General features: G+C 35.4%; 1 protein-coding gene across 1 annotated transcript in view; it reads right to left on the minus strand.

Annotated features, from left to right (window-relative positions):
- LOC149786558 (uncharacterized) overlaps positions 1 to 11,955 on the minus strand; it is a 206,657-nt gene extending 194,702 nt beyond the window's left edge. The window contains exon 1 of the mRNA XM_089977064.1: positions 11,210 to 11,955. The gene's annotated coding sequence lies outside the window, so the exon portion shown is untranslated. The remainder of the gene's footprint in view (positions 1 to 11,209) is intronic.
- Between the last annotated feature and the right edge of the window lie 316 nt (positions 11,956 to 12,271).

Consider the following 12,271-nt stretch of genomic DNA (forward strand, 5'->3'; position numbering starts at 1 on the left):
GCTACTTTTTACAAAGGTTCGTCTGTCTGTTTGCATCGGATTCTGACCATGGGCAAATTTTGGGTAGAAAAAAATCAGGTCCAAAAAATGAGGTTTTTCCCTCTGTATTTTGTAGTGCAACTAGAAATTCCAGATTATTTGGTATCATTGTAGAGCTACAACTGTCTACCTTTCTATAGTACCACCCACTTTAGTATATCATACATGACCTTGACGTTACAGAGCTCGGCAGTAGGCTACTACCTCCTGCCGCATAAACTCATCACCAGGGGTTAATGTGTTAAGAGGTTAATGTTAGGACTGGTTGGCCTGGTTTTAGGATAAAGTGACTGGGTGCGACATCATGCAAACATGTCTGCGGCATGATGCCCCAGTGCTAGACATCACTATAAACTGCCACACTGTAGACATCATAGCGATATCACTGAAAAATTGTTAAAGCTACATTAAAATTCCAAATCACACATTAATTCTCTGAGTTACATGCATGTACATGTACCCAAAAAGAATGAGCAAGATTGCTTCATTTTTAAGTAGGTTTCCATGTAAAGTTCATCCAAGTAAAACCTCCAGTGCTAATCATACAGAAAGTTCAGGAAATAAAACATACACACGCAGGAATAGTTCCATCACATTCCAGCTGTGAGTCATTGAAATTCTTATGGCACCAACTTGCTGAGAAATATCTTAACAGTAAATCTGAATTTACCTCATGAAATACATCAGGAGTTTCTCATTTCTTATGTAAAAAAATTAAATAGCAATCAAAAAGCAATTAAACCATTGTATACCAATCCGTACAGCAACTTGGTAGAAAAGTGGCTATATGACACCAAGTAAAGGTAAACTTCAGAAAATGTTTTTAAAAAGACTGCACAAAGATTTTGGAAGATAAACCCTTCCAAATAAATTTAATCATGAAGTACAACATGTAAAATGAAAAGATGCTAAAATTCTGTAAATAATACATTTTTTTTAAAATGGAAAATCCTTAAAACATTTCAATTTGTAAATTGAACTGACTTTTTTTAAAAAAAAATCAAATTGTTCTTGGATGGTATATCATCATAGTTTTTTTTTCAAGTTTACATCAAAATATTTGTCCACAGGGTGAAAATTAAGACAAAATCATTTTCCACTGTCACTGGACATTTGCATGGTATCCAGTCTAGTTGGTGTTCACCTTCTGAAGGTATGCATGAGTCAGGTATGTATCTAATACACCTTCGGTTACCTAATCTCTGAAATTCTACATGTGGATTGCCACTTTCCAATAATGAATTTGATATGTAGGTGGAGACACCTTAAAATATTAACCTACAAGTCAAAACCAGTTAATATATGCTATATGGAGTTATTATTATGCTTTCATTTGCATCATAACAGAATTATTTCTTTCAGACTATTTCAGTTTTTACTTTTGGTGTTCACCTTCTGAAGGTATGCATGAGTCAGGTATGTGTCTAATACACCTTCAGTTACTTAATCTCTGAAATTCTACATGTGGATTGCCACTTTCCAATAATGAATCTGATATGTAGGTGGAGACACCTTAAAATATTAACCTACAAGTCAAAACCAGTTACTATATGCTACCAGGGATTTGGAATTATTATTATGCTTTAATTTGCATCATAACAGAATTATTTCTTTCAGGCTATTTCAGTTTTTACTGAACACACCATGCTGTTGTTAAATTTTGCCTATAGCTTGCCATGCAACATCTGTTTTATTATTAGAGATATTGACAACAGTTATTCATGTGTCTTCTTTGCCTCCCTACAACAAAAGGCTGCAAGTATCATATATACTAGCTTAAAAGATGACAAACAGCAAACTGCATAGACCCAGATCTAGGCCTGTGTAGTTTGTTAGGGTTAATCAGTATCATAAACAACAAAGACCCTAATCTGCTGGCACATTATGATACAGATCAGGATCTTGGTTGTTTGCAATTAGATTTCACTTATGAGTAAGTATATATACACTACATTATTTATCAGCATGCTTTTGCAGTGATTTCTCCAGGATTTTCGGGGCCCCGAGTGGCCGAGTGGTCTAAAGCGCTCTTCGTTACGGATCACTGCCATCTCACCTCTGTCTGCGTAGGTTCGAGTCTAGGATTCAGCCAATGTGGGTATGTGAGAAAGCTTGCCAGTAGCTTCTCGTGGGTCGGTGGTTCTTTCCGGTGTTTTCCCGGGTTCTTCCTCCACCATTAATACTGGCCACCATGTATAGCCTATCGTGTGCTGAAAAATGGCGTTAAACCCCACAACAACAACAACAATCTCCAGGATTTTCACATAGATGTGGAATTCCGACCTTTGGTCTTTTGGAAACAGGGGTGGGGGAGGGGGGAAATTCTTATGGGAGACAGTTCTTACAGTACAGTACTGTGCATATTAGTATGATCCAACAAAAGTGTGTGCAATAAATAGCTTTAAAAGTGAATGTAGATAAATCTTAATAATATTATATCTTCATTATCCGCATAGTGGCAGCAATCATGTACATATATAATTAAAACTGCTTGTAACAGCTGAGATATTATAGATTTTACCTACATTACTGACACAGTGCAAACCTGTTCACTTAGCATAAGGCTTTTAACATACAGTCAAACCCACTTATCTCGACCTCGGTTATCTCGACAACCCGCTTATGTCGAGCGTTTTGGTCCGGTCCCGAAAAAATTCTTCTTTGTTATGCTATTTTTTACCCGCTTATCTCGACCTCTGTTAAGTCGATAACCCGGTTATGTCGGGCATAAGTTTCGGTCCGAAGTAACATGTGGACCCGCTTAATTCGACGAAATGCAACTTTTTAACGTCAATCTCACAGAAATTGTACAAGAAATAGTCAGCAAAAGCAATCGATTTTCAGGCACAATTTTGGTCCGTTACGGCAGTAGTCACATGTTTATTTCATATTCTTTCTATTTTTGGTTCGTAAGAGTAGCTTAATCGATTAGTTTATTAAGAATATATCATGTTCACTACATAAAATATTCAAGGATTCACAAAGACAAGAGTGTGTACAAATTACAATGTAACTTTATTTTACGAAAACGCAGAATCTTAGATGTCAGCTACATGTGTATTTTATCATTTCCCTTTTATTTCTTAAGGTACATTTCAGATATGAATTATGTTCCGAAGTACATGTATACAAGAAACAACAATCAAGGAGATACAAGTAATGAAATATTATGTACATGTACACATTAATAATCAATGTGCAGACGGAAAAGTGCTGATCGGCTGAATATTCAGGTCATGAAATTGCTCCATATGCACGTAATATCATGACGATTTATTGTATAGCATTTTATGACAAAATAGCCAAACATGTCAGCAATATTTTCAAAATATCTAGGAATTATAAACTGAACATAATGTAGTGGAAATACAAAAATATACGGTAAAATTACCTACACGTACATGTACAATAAACGCATACTATATATGAATAAAAAAATGAATACTTTTTTCATTTTGAATCTATACATCTATAAAACACACAAGTACATAAACATATCATAATGTGCACTACATTATTTTTGTAGAAAATATGAAGTAATATCAGTCTGCTTTTGTTTACTCCGGTGCTGATTTGTAACGAACGATTCAAAAGCACTTACGTTTTCATACATATGCTCGGCACCGTCGACACTTGCCACAAACAATTTCATTTTTTTAATGCATTCAGCCATTTCACTGTAGCTTGGGATAGTGATAGGCTGATCATCATCATCATCATCATCATCTTGCTTGCATGATTGTATCTGCTTCGTTGTCACCGATTGGATTATTTCCTCATCAGTAAGTTCACCATAGGCATTGGCATCATCATCCACGTTAACATAATTAGAAAATTCATCCCGAGCAATGCCTATGGAGTCCGCAATCTCATCAGCCATCGCTTCAAGACCTATTTCTGATTGAGGCTCTTTGATTTCTTGTGCAATTAAACACTGCTGGTGAAATTCTTCATCAGAAATTTCCGGAAAAATACAATGGAACCAGCAGTTTTGAATGGTTTTCGGCGATACACTGTTCCAAGCTGCACGGGCATACATGATGGCGTCTAGCAGAGTTGGTTTATAGGATCGCTTTTCCTCAACTGCAAGCAAATAATTGCAAACTAAAGCTTTCTGATAATGGATTTTAAAAGCCTGAATTATTCCTTGGTCGAGTGGCTGAAGCTTACTGGTAGCATTGGGAGGAAGAAAATACACTGTGATTGCTTGTAACCCTTCTACACGTGGGTGAGCACGGCAGTTGTCTATTATCAATGCGATCTTTCATTTTTCAAACTGTAAGTGGCGATCTAACTTGCGTAACCAGCTGGTAAAGATATCACCTGTCATCCAGCTATTTGACTGGCTTTTATAGTCAACAGGGAGAGAAGACCTATTCAGGTTTTTGAAGCATCTTGGATTTTCTGATTTTCCTATTATTAATGGCTTGATCTTGTCACTTCCATCCATATTTCCGGCCAAAAGCAAAGTTACTCTCTCTTTGGATTTTTTTCCTCCATGGCATTTGTTTCCTTTGAAATCCATCGTCTTGTTAGGCAGACATTGCCAAAATAGCCCCGTTTCATCAGCATTGTATATATCGCATGGCTTGAACTTGTCTAAGATTTTTGGCAAAACTTCTTTATGCCATTCCTTAACAGCCACATCTGAAACAGATGCACTCTCTCCACACACGGTTTTAAAACATATATTATTGCGCTGTTTGAAACGATCTAACCAGCCATGTGATGCTTTCCATGTTTCGTGTCCCAAGTCTTTTGCAAATTTCTCAGCCTGTTGCTGGATACGAGGGCCATCTACTGGGATATTTTCGGCACGGACGTTTTTAAACCATTTTAGTGTTGCCTCGTCGACATCATCGAACTTTGCGGAACGCATTTTCTTTCTATCGGGACCAAATTGTCCAAGTTCATAAGTAGTTTTGATTTTATCAGCATTTTTCTTCCAGCCTGAAATAGTGTTTGATGGAATGTTGTACTTGTTTGCCAAATCAGCACACTTTTCGCCTTTTTCAAGTTGTAGCAAAATTTCATACTTCAGTTCAATGTTTTAGTTTGAAAGCTTTCTCTTTTGGAACATTTTTTTCTCTCTCATGAAACAGCATATACTGTACATGTACTTGTCAACAGAAAATAAACAGAACAGATATATTTCTAGGCAGAATATCACCCTATATATATGCTCGTATATATGCACGCGAATGGATAATCTCAGGCACTTGGCTTCTATACAATGGCAGTCGAGGCCCCATAATTTAGTTCTCATGCTTGAGGTCTTCTTAATTTTGTTTTGTTTTCTTATTTGTAATATATCTTATTTAGGTCTGGCAGAAAAATTGGCTTCCATTGTTTTAATTTATTTTCAAAATTCCTGTGAATACCAGTAAAGGGGAACCCAAGTCGGCAAAAAGAAAAACAGAAAAGAAAATAAGAATCGGCACACTTGAAAGAATCAAAAGTCAGTTTCCAGGGTCGGTTTGCTTTGCAATAAAATAACCTTTGTATTTGATATCCTGCCGGTAAGTTCAAAGAATTAGTTTACTGCTCGCTACCGGATGTGTTTATTCACCACCCGCGCATCTATTTATTTGCCATCTGGAATCATGATTGATACAAACTCGCATTGATGCCTGCGGGGTAAGTAGTCTACTCAACATTAACTTGCTTTAATAAATACTCTTTGTAACCCATGCTAGCGAAAGGAGTGTCATTTGCACTCACAGTCAATGTACATGTACATGTACATGTATTTTCAAAAACATTTATTGATCTTTATCTGCAAGATACTGTCATATATTAACCTGGATATAATACAATCTTGGTTATTTTGCACCTAACACCGCGTTATGCGTGAATGGCGGGTGCCTGAAAGCAATCGGTGGATGTTTCTCTCTCACTCTCTCGTTTGTGATTTTCTTTGATCCATTTTTCAATCTGATAACATATTCAAACCTCTGAGTACAACCAAACATGATTTGTTTTTCAATATTCACATCAATTATAAAAATGCGTCGTGTGTTATCTGACATAAGTGATGCACACTACAGTAATGGATGCATACGCTACATGTGATATAAGGAGTTCATAGATATATTTTTTCTTTAATAAATTACTTATGATGATAAAAAAGGAATAAATGATAACAACACCAGGTTAGTTCATTTCATTTTATTATCAATTAAGCGTTTTGTTTATTTTATTGTAACATGCAGTGGGAGGGGATTCCAGTAAACACCAGCAAGAGACAGGAGTAATGCTCAAGGACATTTTTAAAATTACCGGTTTTTATGAACCCGGATATCTCGGGACCCGGTTATGTCGACGATTTTTTTACACCCCCGACGTAATCGAGATAACCAGGTTTGACTGTAGTCACTATTATGTGCCTTAAAAATGCATGTAACATGTAACAGGAAAGACATTACATCAATTTACCTTAATTACTAGCATAATGGCAGTGATTATGCCTTGAAACTTATGTAACAGGAAAGGCATTATGGCAACTGACCTTCATTACTAGCATAATGGCAGTGATCATGTGTTATGACTGACACTGCATTATATGCATGAAAACTGATGTAACAGGAGAGACAATAAATTGTTTATCTTCATTATTGGAACAGTGGCAGTTATTGTTATGACAATCACACACTATATCATACGAATCTGAGCTGCATCACAGAGAAACATTACCACTGATACTGAAAACTGTATGTCTGATGTTCAGTTAGTACAAGGCTTTTAATAACTAGATAATAACCAATGCATGAGTCTTTCTGATAATTTGCAAGAAGTCACATCATAAGCAATTAATAATAGTAGTTGATTTAAATGTCAAGCACATACATAATTGAGCTGGACCGTTCCAGTAGCCAGAGTGGTTAGAACATCCACCTCAGATGTGGGAGGTCGTGGGTTTGAACTCTCGGCCAAGTCATACCAAAGACTTATTTAAAATATGGTACCAGCAGCTGTCTCACTTGGCACTAAACATTAAGAGGCTGGTCTAAGGATGAGTTCAGAAGTTTGCATTCATTCATCTTAAATGTTATATGACTCATTTATTCTAAGAATGTCATACATTATTCCCTTAATAAGGACTTTCAAATTTACTTGTTATATACAATAGGACGTATGTATCCTAGAATTTCATGCATTACTTCTGATACAAACTGTAAGAAATTGTGTGGATTTATCTGTCGTAAATGATATGAACCATGTAAGCAATTGATACTACTATGTCTGAAATTGTTATGCCCATGAATTGCTAGTTAGCAAATAATGTAGTTAAGACAAGACATTAATTCCAATAATTCATTTGTGTAGTTAAGTTGTGAATTCTTTTAACCCAGAAATCAGCTCCTGCCAACCAACACTTAATTCAGTGTATCATAACCCACAGTAGGGGTTGTACTAGTTTAGTAAAAGATCTAGGTTATGTCATAGGCTCATTAGGAATACGACTAGTCACTAGAGAGAAATACTAATTTTTAGGTAATAAGGTTGTGTATCAGCCATCAGGCTGCAAACTGACCCATATTTCTTTCTTTTGCATTATGATAAGATGATATATGATGTAACAAAAGTGGGGATTATTGTTCGATTCCAGAATTAAGAAAGCCTGAAAAATATTTAGGTTTAGTATTTATCTTAATGGGGAAAATAGCTCCATATATGCACCATGCAGTGGGAAAAGACAACCAAGTTACAGTTGATGACCTGAAAGAGGCTGGAGAAAAGAGAGAAGATTAAACAAAATATGGTGACTCTGACCCCATCATCGATTTTAAAAGTACAAGAAGCAACTAGGTTGTGCATGCTTAGTGGCCAATTTGATTTGATCGCTCACTCAATTATATGTTTCTTTTTGGTATAACAGAATGGCTAATTACATTATTTATATATTTTTTAAATTTTAATTCTATGAGAAAGTGTTTCATTCAAATGTCATTTCAGTTTCATTTTGTTTATGAAATTGATTGTTTATTTTTCATAGTGACTTGTGTTGTTCTGTTGTATACCTCTGCTCAAATATGTTCTTCCATTCATTAATTTCATATTTCATTTTATTATTTACTAGATCCTGGCCATAACACCATGGTCGATCATCCACTATCTAACAATAACCAAACCATCAGAAATTAACAAGTGACCAAACTGTGACAAAACACAGTAATCATTGATTTTAATCATTCCAGTAGTTCGATTTCTCACGCTTCCTTTGTTAATACAGTAATACCTCGTGCATTCGCGTTTCTGGATTCGCGAATTCACAGATTCGCGAAATTTTCATTGGTACCCTCTACGTACATGTTTTTTTTTATTTTATTGAATTGTACCTTCGTTATATGACTTCTGTGACATATGAAGTTTACCTAGTTTACCTTCCTGACAATGACAAAGAAAACGTCAGTCATTAAGTTTACAGTCCCATTCGTTACTTGGTTTTACCTTACTGTGAGTGCAAAAGAAAACAGCAGCCAATGAATTAGTATAGGGGTAATATTAGTATACCGTACTGTAAATGCGCTAGTGTGGCAAATACCCATTAGGCGATACTGTACTCTATTTTTACGTCAACCATTTATTTCTCTTTTTAAGGGCAAGGGTAATGTATTAAGCTAACTTTTAAATGAAAATTAAAGTGCTTTGGGAGCATGATTTGGGTCATATTTAGGGTTTAAACCCTAGAAATAAGCATTTATTAGCATTTTTAGTGACTCGTACCAAACATTCGCGATTCCTCCTGATCCGCGACTGGTTCTGGAACCTAACCTCGCGAATGTTCGAGGTATTACTGTATATTAGCAGAATACATCATAAAAGGACCAATATTCACAACAATTCAACAGTGACTCTGTTGTCAGCTTAATCTTAGGCTAGAGTTTAGATACTTATGATTTTCTCAGCAATGAACAGGAATGTGTGTGTGTGTGTAATTTAGATTTTTAACGTAGCTTTAAACAAATTTCAGTCATATCGCTACAATGTCTGCAGTAAGACAGTATATAGTGATGTCTAGCACTGGGGCATCATGCTGCAGACATGTAGCATGACGTCCCACCCAGTCACATTATCCTGACACCAGGCCAACCAGTCCTAACACTAACCTCTTAATGCTGAGCACCAAGCGAGGCAGAATTAACAGGCATATAAACTTGGATTAATATATTAACAAATACTTGTTTTCTCAATTACACTGTGCTTTTTTGTGGTTTGTCATAACAGAGCATCTGGTTAAGTACTAATGCTTGTACTGTCAATAATAAAAAATGACAGGAAATCAAAGAGACTTTCATTAAAGTGAAATTTTATTATTAAATACATTTTTGGAGGCATTTTTGCTGTATTTTTCTCCTACAGGAGATTGCCAGAATGCTTTAAAGTCCTCTCCACCAAATCCACTTTTCCACCATTTACAGATTAACCCTAAATGTGTAAAGACGACTGTTAAAGAACAGATTTATTTATAATCTCATTAAACACAAATAAGACCAAGACAATTACCTGGCTGACATCTACCTAACAGCCAAATGCAAGTGCAGTTGGCCAGAAATTTTGGCAAGTAATATGTTTTCTGGTGAAAACTTCAAGATTTCTCTTTATTTTGTATCTTCAGCCGAACCTGATGGCATCTCAGCATCAATAATGCAAAGGTCTTTATACCAGTATACATTCTGTCAGAGTTGATAAAAGTTTGTTAAGCATTTTTTTCCTTCAAAATAAAATTAAAATATTTATCTTTCTTTAATTATGTGGCCGTATTTAATGGAGGACAACATCATTAGTATAAATTTAGAATGCCTTCAAGTAGGATTTGATACAATTCTACTAAAAGATTTTTGAAAATAAACTATGAATTTTTTTTTCTTTTTTACTACTGGTTGTCATATTTGTGATATATTTAAAAGCCCTTCATGCAAGGCAGCATTCTCTGAATGTTTTCAAGATATGTCTTTCCATTTCACATGTAACGATAACAAGATTTTGAAGATGGCTGCTATGGTGGCCTTACTGGTCTCGAATCAGCACCATTTTCATTTAAGTTCAATGTAAGAAGTCAGTGAAAATGTTGATAAAATCCTGATGTCAGACAACAGAAAGACAATGGACAACATACCAGTAGCACAAAAAAAATCTGAACTGCTGTCATGTCACTATGTTGTCTGTCAAGTATGTTGGAAAAAAAGGAACATGCTGTTGAAAACTTTCCCACAAACTAAATTTGGATTTTTCTGTAATGTGCCATCAAACATCCAAGGTGCACGTTACCATCTATACTCGCTCTAGTCCAACTGAAAACTGTACAAACCCTGTTCTACCTTTACATATTGTGCTGGCTGATCAGGGTCTACTGTTCGTTCTATTAATTACTCTTAACAAATCACTGAAACCCATATTTGTGTATGCATTATCCAAAGGCAGATCTGTGTCCACTACGTAAGCAGCTGGACCCAACTTGTAAGCGAGTATATACAGTTAAATCATTACAACTTATTCTCAATTTTCTTGCAAACGTATGACCCTTTTTAGAAATCTGTTTGGCTTAAATCAAGTTTTCCTCAAAGCTGCTGTTGCTTGTGATCTAAATACACTTAAGTAATAAGATCAATACTCAGCCTACATGTTGGATAATTTTGGTAGGGACAGAAATTTTCACAATTAGATGCCATTCAATACTGTTGACAATATGTGTGTTTTAGGAATCTGATATAGTCAATTAGCTGTTTAAAAGCCACCTTGGTATTTTAGTAGACATCTCTGATGCCTAGGTTTGATGAGAAACAATTTGTCTATTTGCCTAAAAGCAAAATACTCATAAAACAATCATTGGAATAAACATGTATTTTGAAGTTTGCTAAGATAACTGCATAATACAAACTGTGTTGATACCAGCATCTTCAATATTTACTATCAAGTGAGGCGTTACATAAGTACTATAGAGTGATTAAAATGACGCAGTCTAGGGAAGCCATAACAGTGTACCTTGTTTTAAGTAAGGCTGCATTACAATGAAGCATATTACACCAGGTACTTTAGTATAAAAAAATATAAATTTGTCCCAAAATGTTATCCATGACATCATCATCCATGTTATATTAAAGACTGTGGTATATTCCATGTACTTTATAGTGATGGATTAATTATGTTTTTCAACATGTATACTCACCTTAATTGGATATTAGCTGTGAATAGTGTCTCTGATAGCATCCATTAACAAGTTACCTAGTAATAGGCATCTGCATCTCAACAATAATTGTATGAAACTATCCCAGCTTGGTAATTTATTATAATCTATTGTTGTTTTGTTTTCACTTAAGACAAAGCATTCACTGCTTCCTCTCTCCTGAGATATGCACTCGGAGATATATCAAATATCACCCACAAAATTCCAAAGAATCAATTAAACTTCCTCAAAAATGCATAGGAATAATTAAGTCCACATAAAAAGCCAAGATTATGGCTGTTTGGTGAAGATATCTTCCCCTGAAACAGGTGTCCTTTGCAAATTATACCTAAAATATTCCAGAAAATAAATATGAAATTCCACTGTTAAGTACTTCATACATAACTTCAATTTCCAGTACTGACCACTGCCTTGAAGTCAAAGCAATGACTCACCAATGACCACTGTGATAGATTTGTATTCCCATGCCATCCATCTAATAATGTTGGGTATCCTCATAAAATGTAATCATTCTCTGAATGACTATAAATAACTAGAATCTCACTGCAGTTTCCTTATATATACAACCTGAAGTCTCCCTGACTTATTTTATTCTCACCTGTACCATGTGAGGTGACATAGTAAAATACAGCAGTTTTATCCAGGCATAGCATTTATCTGTCATTAACAACAGAGAACCTGCATATCTGTGTTCTCCATACCTTGTCTATGAAGGTAAGTGGTGTTCACACAAAGCACTTGCTGCTGGGTCAAAAGGTGACAGGTGTCAGAGGCCAAACAATGGAATGAGACAGGCCTGCAATTAGAAGAACAGACTCAATTAAACCTGTTGTACTGGTGAATCATCTACTGCAAAATTATGTGCAGGTAATATTTAGAGACCTCCATGTTTGCCCATTTAATAATAATAATAATGATAATAACAGACAATAATAGGCAAGACAAAAAGAAGTACAATAACCCCTCTATATAATGCTATTTAAGGTAAACCTTATTGTGTAGTTGTCCATGAGCAGATGTTGCCAAGCTTGTTATAGTTATCCA

This window comes from Sinohyriopsis cumingii, chromosome 12 (genome assembly GCF_028554795.1).
Source record: "Sinohyriopsis cumingii isolate HCF-2022 chromosome 12, ASM2855479v2, whole genome shotgun sequence".
In the NCBI taxonomy this organism is placed as follows: domain Eukaryota; kingdom Metazoa; phylum Mollusca; class Bivalvia; order Unionida; family Unionidae; genus Sinohyriopsis; species Sinohyriopsis cumingii.